We start from the raw sequence: 10,139 nt of genomic DNA on the forward strand, positions 1-10,139 counted from the left end.
GCGAAAAATATATTCGCTGCGCAATGCGATAGAGCCCTTTTGTTATGAAAATGTAAAAGCAACAACCACGTAGTGCTTCCTCTATTCTATCTCGCATTTCTTTCCTGTGTTTCCGGATGGAGATGCAATAACCAAGCCGCCTATCATTTATCCGAAATTGTCCCAGCGTTATTGACCTTGGAGCGCCAGGAACCGCAGATGTTCTTCAAGCCCAACAGGGGACACAGTACATACGAAGGCTTCATTTTGCGGTTCAGGTAACTGTCTACAGGGTACACTGAACTACTTCCCTTAATATTCCTGTATCATATTCCGTTAAGGTCTGCCCGCCAATTTCTCTGTTATTACAGCCGCCTACCAATCAGTTTACCAGTGTTCGATTCCCGGCCGAGGGAAGTTTTATTTTTATTCATAACTCTATATCTCTGCGTGCAGTACAGAAAGAACATTTGATGTGGTGGTCTATTTGTGTATTCAGAAGTACCACCCTAGATCAAGCAGTGTTTCTGCCTCCACATTCAAATAATTGCCCATATTACATCGGGCAATCAGCTTTACAATAAATTTCACCTTAATTAATAGCATGTGTCGTGTTGTTGCGCTTTTATTCTTGTTAGCTATGAACCAACATGCCCCGGATAGCGCCTGTCCTGTCGGTTTCCTCCTTCTTTGTGTCGTGTTGTTGCGCTTTTATTCTTGTTAATAGCATTTTCCTGATGCCTTGAAGGGGAAGAAATAAATAATATGCATAAAATTGTTCCAGAGAGCGTCTGAAGAATTACTGACTTATTTCGTACCCTAACTCATTTGTAAATAAATATAGAGCTCCTTGCTCTACATAAATAATTAGGTAAGTTACCTTGACGCACTCAAGTCATTGTCGACTGTTTTCTTTCGCACTATTCCACTTACATTGCTTTCCATCGTCTAAATGATTATAATAAAATATCATTTAACTACGAACAGCTGGTCGACCCCGCTTTTTTTCTGCTGTACTATACCTTTCGATACAATTGGTCACAATTTTTTAGTTACCAAACTTAAAGCATATGGCATAATATTTCCATCCTAATGTTTCTAAAAGTCTTTTTACTTGACCCCAAACTAGTACGCAATGTAATAAAGGAGTAGATAATCATTTGCATCCACCCAAGCGCAGCCATAAGGCTGTAAAAGAAAGCTAAACAGCTTTCTCAGAAACTCGTAGTTCAAGAAAAATTCGTCCTGGTCCGGGGTTCGAAGTCAGGACCACCGCTTCACTACGCTGTGTGCTGCGCAGCTCCAACAGTGAAATTTAATACCGCTGACAATGTGACTCCTAAAGACTGATTAGGTATCTGCAAACTTATATGGCTTTCCTTTCCTAGTGTATTCTATTTGGTTCTTTTAATAATTTTTTTTACATTTTAAACTAGCTCTATTTCTGCAGTTTTGCATTTTTCGGTAATATTAATTTCAGATACTTTATTTTCCCACCATATAAAGCAATCAATTTTGTATTAGCATCACACTCTTTATTCCTCTGGGTTTCATTTGTACTACTAATAATGTGTAAGCGCGCATTTTGATTGTTGATTCTTTGTCTTTTCTGTTAGCATAGCAAATACTTTGTTAAGGATTCCGTGGACTTCTGATGTAACGACCCTACTATCTATACCAGTGTCTATTTTTGCAGTTGCACCAAATAAAGTCTCGTTTTATTTAATTTAAAGTACCACTTGATGTCTGCCGCCTGCGATTCCTTCTTGCTGCCCCCGTGTCTATTGTACACTCCGTGTTTCGTCATATGTACTATTCAGCCCGCAATTACTGAAGCGAAAAGCATCGCTAGGCTCGCCAACACCGGGCTTCGCGTGAGCCACACTACAGATTTGCCACAGCTGCGCATGCGCGAAACCGAGTGACGTCACGCGGAGCGTAGGTGGTCGCTGCTACCGCAGCCGTCGTAGCCACCGCGCGCTGACTCCGTCGTCTGACCGTGAAACCGAGTGACGTCACGCGGAACGCAGGTGGCCACTGCTGCCGCAGCCGTCGTCGCCGCCGCACGCTGCCTCCGTCGTCTGACCTTTGGCCATGGAAGGAGGAGAAGAAGACCCAGAAGTGGTAGCGTGGGAGCTGGCTCGAAGGCATTGAAGATAAGTTGAAAAGTGCAAGGATAGACAGGCGGCTGCAACGCCAGAATACTGCGTAGCAGCCACAAGCACAGCTGCTTGCTACTACTCTGATCACTGGGCCATCTTTGTGGCTATACAGAAAGTGCAAGACATTGTGTCCATTGAAGAAGAAGAAATAAAGAGATTTTAATAGCCTTGTATAACGATTGTACAAGCTTTGTATACCTAAGACAACACGTTTTGGAAAAGCTAGAAAGGTATGCCCAAATTGTAACCCTATGTATGAAACCTTAAGCTAAACCACGAGCATCGCCACGATGCTTTTTTGTCAACGGTTCTGCACACACCACGACTAAACTCTGGGCGCACACGTTCTCTTGCTGTCCAACAGGAAGAGTTTCGGAAATCCGGTCCTAAGAAAAGCGCTGACCTACTTCAGTCTATGTAGAACCCCGCGCGTCCGTTTGAAATGCCTCTGCGAATAACACGGCGGCAACCGGCGTCGGTGGTATAGTGACAAACCAACGTACCGTGGGCGACGACACTGAGCAAGTATTTGGGCGTTCCGCTCGATGCTTATCGCGAAAGCGAGGAGTATTGGAAACAGCAAACGAAAGAAGCACGTGACAGAGTTGGAAAATGGAAAGGCACCAATCTCTCCATTTTCGCCAGAGCTACAGTCTGCAACCTGTTTTTTATTAGCAAGCTCTGGTATGTGATGCAGGTTTTGCATTGCTCTCGGGTGCACATTTAGAAGTTACACCGGATTTTTGCCGTCTTTATATGGGCTTCCGAATGGGAACGTTGCAGCCGAACGAACCTGTTCCGGCTGGTAAAAGACGGGGGGTTGGGGCTAGGGCACCTCTTTTTAAGGCAGCTGGTGAACCGTTTTTTGTTTTTTCGCGACGTCTCAGACCCGTTCTTGCGCACCGTGTGCCAGGTGAGGCTGCGGCGATTGCTGCCCGAGTTTGTTGTTACCACAGAAGAGCTCTCGGGTGGAATTTTTGGTTACTACAAAGAGATTGTAGCAAGTGTTAGGTTTCTTTCAGCGCGTTTTTCTAGCGATTATTTGTATAAAACTAAAAGAAAGAAGTTGTACCATGATCTTTGTGATATTGTTTTCGCAGAGCCTATGTACAGGGCCTTCCTTGTACAGTGGAGGTCCTGGAGCTGATGTTTTAAAAAGGGTAAAGAAAATGCAGGTGCCACCAGGAGTAAAGACCTTCTTTTTTAAATTACACACCGGGACACTCCAAGTTAAAATGTTTTTGGAAGGAAAGGATTTCTTTTTATCGTGGGGAACGAACTGCTTAATTTGTAAACAACCCGAAACAATAGACCATGTTTTTTTGCATTGCTGGGAAGGGGTTTATTTTTGGGATGTGTTACAAAGGACAATAAAGAAAGAGCTACCACTTGACGCGCAGGGAATTCGTTATCTAAGCACAGACAATGAGGATGGGGTACCATTTGATCTCATAATGCTCTTGGGCCTCCACTGTATATGGCGCTCCAGAATGGCAGGCTATTATTGTGACAAAGACGCACGACCTGCCCGAATTTATTTTCGGGAAAGAATGGACTGCTTTCTGGCCATCCAGAAAGCAGCTGCGGAGCCTCCCGAGTGGCTCTCTAGGCTAGAGCCGCTCTGTATGCTTCGTGAATTTTAGAATGAAGAAGCCAGACTCATGCTGGCTGACCACGACAGTGTCTTATGTACATAGTGTTTTGTGTGTTTTTGTTGAATGTTTTTTTTTGGTTAAATGTTATGAGCCAAAGCCAGGCAATAAAGAAAAAAAAAGCGTCGGTGGTATAGTGGTTAGCATAGCTGCCTTCCAAGCAGTTGACCCGGGTTCGATTCCCGGCCGACGCGCTTTTTATTTTTTTGCTACTGTAAAAAGCCGAAGCATAGTCGAGTATAACTGAAATACACACTGTTGTTGCCGGCACGGTCTGCACAAAGACAGTGACACTGAGTGAAGTTTTTTTTTTATTTCAGCAGCTGAGATAGCTGATGCGCTAATATATGTTTAAGTATTTCCGAGATGCGCTTAGTAATGAAATGGGTTCAGGGTTATACGGTGTAGTCAGTCGCCCAATACAAGTAGAGAAACAATTCTTAACGTGAGCCAATCTACCTGTACGGAGCTATGAGTGAAGCGTAAAAAGGAAGGTACAGATTACGCGGTACAACCTATGGCTACCTGTTAAGGAGGTATTTTATTATGTCGTCCACGTCTTATAAATTTATCCCCTGAGCGTTTCACAGAAAAGGGGTTATAGTTCACGACCAAGAGTAAGCTCAGACATTGTGATAGGGGCAGGTGAAAGACCAGAGGTATGCATGCGCAAATATTGAATACATACCCAGCAATTCTGGACAAAAACATATTTGAGCCGATATAGCAATCCCGTTGGCGATTGATTGGTGGAGTCATTATTGTATTGAATTGGTGATTGACTGGTGAGGTCCCCGATATATCCAACTGGTGATTGACTGGTGACGTCACATACAAAAGCAGGATGTCAGATTCGTATTTCCATTGATGTACCTCAATTTAATCTGATTCGTATCAATTCTAATAAACAAAACAGCTAACGCTCGTTACCTCGGCGTCTTCTAGACAGTGGTGGCATCTTTTTGATATAATGTAATATTTCTCTACAACAATAAATATACTTGCAGATGACTCGACGGCAGTCTTGTATACTTTTTCATTCATGTTTTTGCTATCGCCAAAAGGGTTCCCCATTGGTTTTTTATAGCAGTCTTAACTGTTCGATGCGATCGGTAGAAACAGTTTAAGAGAAATATTTTCCTACATATCGCAATAATGAAGAGTACCGCCAGGACTTTTCTTCTAGGGTGATTCCTATTTAAAAATTTGGCCGAGTCTGTCTGTAAATTCTTCTATGTGCAATCTTCAATTCATTTATGAACCGCACATTAAGTGTGGTAATGCAAAGGAGCCTGTTGCGTTCGAGCTTCGTTAACATTTATACATCGCTTTGGAGGATTGTGTCCCGTCTAGTATGTGGGTTGTGAGTGTTTGTACTCTCTCTATTGAGAGAAATAAACGGGTCAATTCCACGACAGCACAAATTTCTTTGGCTTACTCCAAATATAGGTAATGTTGCCACTACACTCAGATTAAAGAGAAAGAAAAACGCATTCAGTCCACGATGGAATCATGATTTGCAGCATAAAATTCACGAAAAGTTTAAATCAAGAGAATGTTAATTTTGCAGTTTTTAACTTAAATACACTATCTTGTCGGAGATAACATCGGCATGAGTGAGGGCGCAGTGGAGGACTCCGGAATAATTTCGACCACATGGGGATCTTTAACGTGCCCTGACATCGCACAGCACACGGGCGCCTTTAGCGTTTCGCCTCCATCGAAACGCGGTCTCCGCGTTCGGGTTCGAACCCGGGTACTCCGGATCAGTAGTCGAGCCATCTAACAATTGAGCCACTCCGGCGGGTTAAATAGCGAGCGAGATGTGTATATTAGTTCGACAGCGGTATTAGTAAAAAAAAAAAGTCAATTTCATTTGCACAGCGTGAAAGAGTGTTGCTGTTTAACACGAGTCGTGATCGGCTGCGGCGTTAGCTTAGTGCTATCAGCCGCTGTAGCCTCATTGTTTTGCTTTGGTGGGTCGTCGGCGCGTATGGAGACAATATTAATTCTGTGTTAATATTAGTTGACGATGTGCAATCCACAGTGAGTGAGTGTGTAGCAGCTTAACACAAGGCGTGATCGGCTACAGCGATAGACTGGTGCTTTCGTGCCGTGGGCAGCCAAGCTGATGTTTGCCCGGGGCTGAGAGTTGGAATCACAGTCGCGGCCATGTTTATTATTGTTTATTTACTTAAGGTATGCTTGGTTAAACCGACGGCGGCGACACGGCTCAACCCACAAGAGGCGCTTAAGAGCTGCGCTCTAAAAAACATGGAGACAAAGCTCCGTAAAAATATAATAATGCAGCTAGAATATAGATATTTCACAAGAGTGATATTGGCTTTGCTCTGTTCCATGTATGGATTTTGCGCTGAACAGGAGCCGAACTGTTTTCTCTTATTAGCGCAGCAGTTAAGGCAACATTTCGTTCTGTAAGAATATAGACACTCTAAAGCGCCGTATTAAGGGGTCTGCCATGTTTGGTCACGTGATCACGCCGCCAATACAAGCCTCCTGACTGCTCGGCACCTGCCTCGTCACGACGACTGCTGCGTTTGGTGGTTCAGTTTTCGAGAGCGAGTGTTTCATCTGATACGGTTGTTCAAGAGTGGGAGGACGACACTAGTGTTTGGACAAAGCTTCAAGGTGCGTGCGAGAACCCTAATCTGATCACTTCTGGCGTGAAAGCGTAATCAGGGATGTCGCCGCGAGCCGCTCAGCCCTCTGCCTCTTCGAACCACCGAATAGGTCGCATGAATGCTTGTCTTTTCTTCCGTTGAAACCTTTTCTGAATACTTTTGATTGTCATTATCTCAAACAATAAGGTCTAATGCTCCTGCCGCAGCACAAGTCGTTGTTGTATTGGCTACATGCATGCAGACATCGCTCTGAAACGTTCATATGCACATTGCACCCATTTGTTTACAACCTGCTAACGCTATTTCGGCAATGTAGGATGTTTTCTACTGATTTCTTAAAAACAAAGGCGACCAAAATAAATATGTACACAAATGTTAAATATAATGGCGGCAACACCATGCATCAAACCGCGTACACTAGCTGGCGTGCAACTGTTTCGAAGGATTCCTCTATATAAATGTAATAACGCACGCATGGGAACACGTTCATCCTACACTAAATTCACGATTACGTACGCCTCACCCAAAACTGTGGTACGCTCCACGCTCTATATGCGTACGTGAAAATTCTCGAGGTCTCATTGGCGGTAAGTAATGAGCTTCACTGTAAGCGCATGCCTGCAAGGTGACTTTCGGTGATTGTCTCGCATGGACCGCGAGGAAGCGACAACCAGCCAGCACAGCAGCCGTAAGAGAAATGTTTTATTCCGAATATGGTCAACAAAAACAGCGCTTACCGGAGTGAAGTTCACAGTAGCACCAAGACAGTATGTAATACATAGACTCACTCTAAGTGAGAACTGTTTTGCAAGGCAGTTGGTGCATTACTGTGATTGGCTTTTAGCGCAGAAAAAGAGCACAGGAAGGAACGAAGTTGACGCTCTGCCCTCTCAAGTTTGTTCCTTTTTGTACTGTCTCCCTGAGCTAAAAACCAATCAAGGTTATGGTAAGCGTTGTGGGTTAGTATGGATGTGCACTGCCTTTTCCTCCTCTTCTTTATCTATCTATCTAACAGTTTGCAGGAGCGCAAGACTTCCATCTATTCCTTTCTTGATTCGGCCTCGGACGCTTCTGGTACAAACCCCACACACCTTAACTTCTGTGAAATGTGGTCTCTCTGCACACGCAGACGCAACCGCCAGCAACTGGCAGCACGCCGTCATGGTTTCGTCGGCGGAACAGCTTGTTCATGCGGCTATGTTGTGCACATACCTCCGCAGACTCTCTAAGATCTAAACCTTTATTTCTTGATTAGATGTCTATCGCTGGCAGACGTGTTTGTTATTTCGCTTGTTCGGAAATGGTGTGTGGCGAACCAGCGCAAAAAGGGGCGCAGTACGACCTTGTGCAGTTCGGGGCCTTGAAGCTCGCAAACGATCTCATACCATACCTTTAACTCCCCGTCGCAATTTTCGCAGTCCACAACACAGCATGTTTTTCCTCGCACTTTCCGCATCTTCGAAGAAAGAACATATTCAGCAGCTATCTGCGGTAGGTGTACTTGCGTATACGCAAGTGCATCTATCGCCTCTTGCTACTTGGAACTCTAAGAACTCTTGGTTCTTAAAACTCTTACCTGCGGATCTTGACGCCAAAAGTGCTGCAGTGTTCTGGTATATATACATTCAGGCATATATGGCTCGAAAGCTTGAAACATTTATTTATTGCCATTACAAGATTATGTTCGCGTTTTTATAACCTAAAGTTGCAGTATAGTTTCAATCGGCTTCACAATTCAAGGTTTAAACACAGGCTGGTGTCTTTACGTTTACCGCTGGTTTGTTGGTTTAATTAAATTTTGTCATCAATCCGTCTTATTTTATTAATTGATTTATTATACTTATTTGTGACTGTATATAATAGGTATTGTTCAAATGCTTTTCTATCACTGTATATTGACAAATGCTTAGAGCAAGTAGCAAGGGCAACTAGAAAAGCGCCTTTTCTACTACTGCTGATGCCATCTATGAACAACACGTAGACCTCGTATTCTACACCACACACAATAGATGGCGCTAATAGGCAACAAGCAAACGCAACTCGTGGGGTGCTAGGGCGTTCAATGGAAAACCCAAGACATTGTAGCGGTAAAGGGGGGGGGGGGGGGTGAGGGGGAGGTGTTTAGATTGTGAAATGGCTTCCAGCTCACGTGATTTCAACAGCACTGGCACATTTTTGATGCTCTAGTGCTCTCTGCTGTAGGATGAAATACTGCATAAGGAAAGCCTCTTGGCACTTTGCTTTTGGTCTAAGATGGTTGCAGCAACTCTTTCCACTAATTCTCTCCCTGCAACGGCTCCGGGTACAGCCAAGTTTCGCCACATCTGCATGAGCTTATTCTTGCAAACAACATGAATGCCGCCAAAACAAAGGGAAATTTACAGGGCCAAGCTATGACCCTCCCTCCATCAATCGAGAAACCTTTTTGTGCAAAAGCTGCATTATGTTCATTCAAGAAAGCTTGAGGACTGGATGGCGCACGTACTGCATTCGTCAGGACTGTAATTGTAAATGAACTGAGATGCATGAAGTAAATGCACTGAGATGCATGTAGTTCTCCACGTACCTGCCTTGCAAAGTCGGCGCAATTTTAAGTGAGGAAGTAGCACAAACAGGTTCCTATAGATTATGTCTGCATGGTTGTTCTTCACAAACAAGGTTATCACTCTCCGGTCAGCATTAATATCCGCCAAGCAACAGTCAGCCATCAAGCTGAGTTAAACATCTCTCCATTAATAGAAATAATTGTGTTTAGGCTCGTATAAATATTCAAGGTACTCCGTACCAGGCCTAAAGAAATCTTACACCGTGGTTCCTGGTAACCTAAAATCACGTGGTGGTAATACAACCAAATAGCATGCCCGCTCGAGAGGAACGAGGCGAAAGGACAACGATCCTGTCTCTCGCTGGGAGCTCTCTGTAGCCTTCAAAACTGAAGAAAACACTCGCTGAGCCTTGTCGGTCCTACTTGAACAAGGATCAGTTGTAAGGGAGGCGCGCAAAGATGATTTGTATGCTGCAATATTAACTAATTTTCGGGCAGAACCACAATCTCGGAGGGGGCTCACCAATATGGTGAAAGTAATTGGCAGGTGGTCACTAGATGTGCCGCAGTCAATTGTGGACCATGCCTACTGCTCTTGTTGCCAAGGGCAAATCGAGAACTGAGCGAGAGTGTCTCCGGATGAAGGTTATGATCCAAGTATTGCAGCACAGCACATCGTTTTCTGACATCCATGCCCATAACATATGTCCATGTGAATCAGTACAGGAGCCTCAGACGACGTGATGTGAGTTCAATTCCCCTGCAATGATTACCCTGCTAGTAATTGCAACTAAGCCTTCTAGGTGGTCTGTCTGTTCTACATACTCCATTTGGAAAACAGGCGTTTGCTGACAGTAGCGCAGTGAGGCAAAGTGAGATCTATAGCTAGAAGCTCGCAACTAGAATCCATTACTTTTTAGTTAATAATAATAATAATAATAATAATAATAATAATAATAATAATAATAATAATAATAATAATAATAATAATTGGTTTTGGGAGGAAAGGAAATGGCGCAGTATCTGTCTCATATATCGTTGGACACCTGAAACGCACCGTAAGGGAGGGGATAAAGAAGGGAGTGAAAGAAGAAAGGAAGAGAGAGGTGCCGTAATGGAGGGCTCCGGAATAATTTCGACCACCTGGGGATCTTTAACG

At 43.9% G+C, this 10,139-nt stretch overlaps 1 non-coding gene across 1 annotated transcript; it reads left to right on the forward strand.

Moving 5' to 3' along the window:
* The first annotated feature begins 3,915 nt into the window (after window positions 1-3,915).
* Window positions 3,916-3,987, forward strand: TRNAG-UCC (transfer RNA glycine (anticodon UCC)). The gene has a single exon. It is a non-coding gene; the product is annotated as a tRNA-Gly (tRNA).
* Window positions 3,988-10,139: the final 6,152 nt, after the last annotated feature.

Source organism: Amblyomma americanum, chromosome 9, assembly GCF_052857255.1.
Source record: "Amblyomma americanum isolate KBUSLIRL-KWMA chromosome 9, ASM5285725v1, whole genome shotgun sequence".
Classification (NCBI taxonomy): domain Eukaryota; kingdom Metazoa; phylum Arthropoda; class Arachnida; order Ixodida; family Ixodidae; genus Amblyomma; species Amblyomma americanum.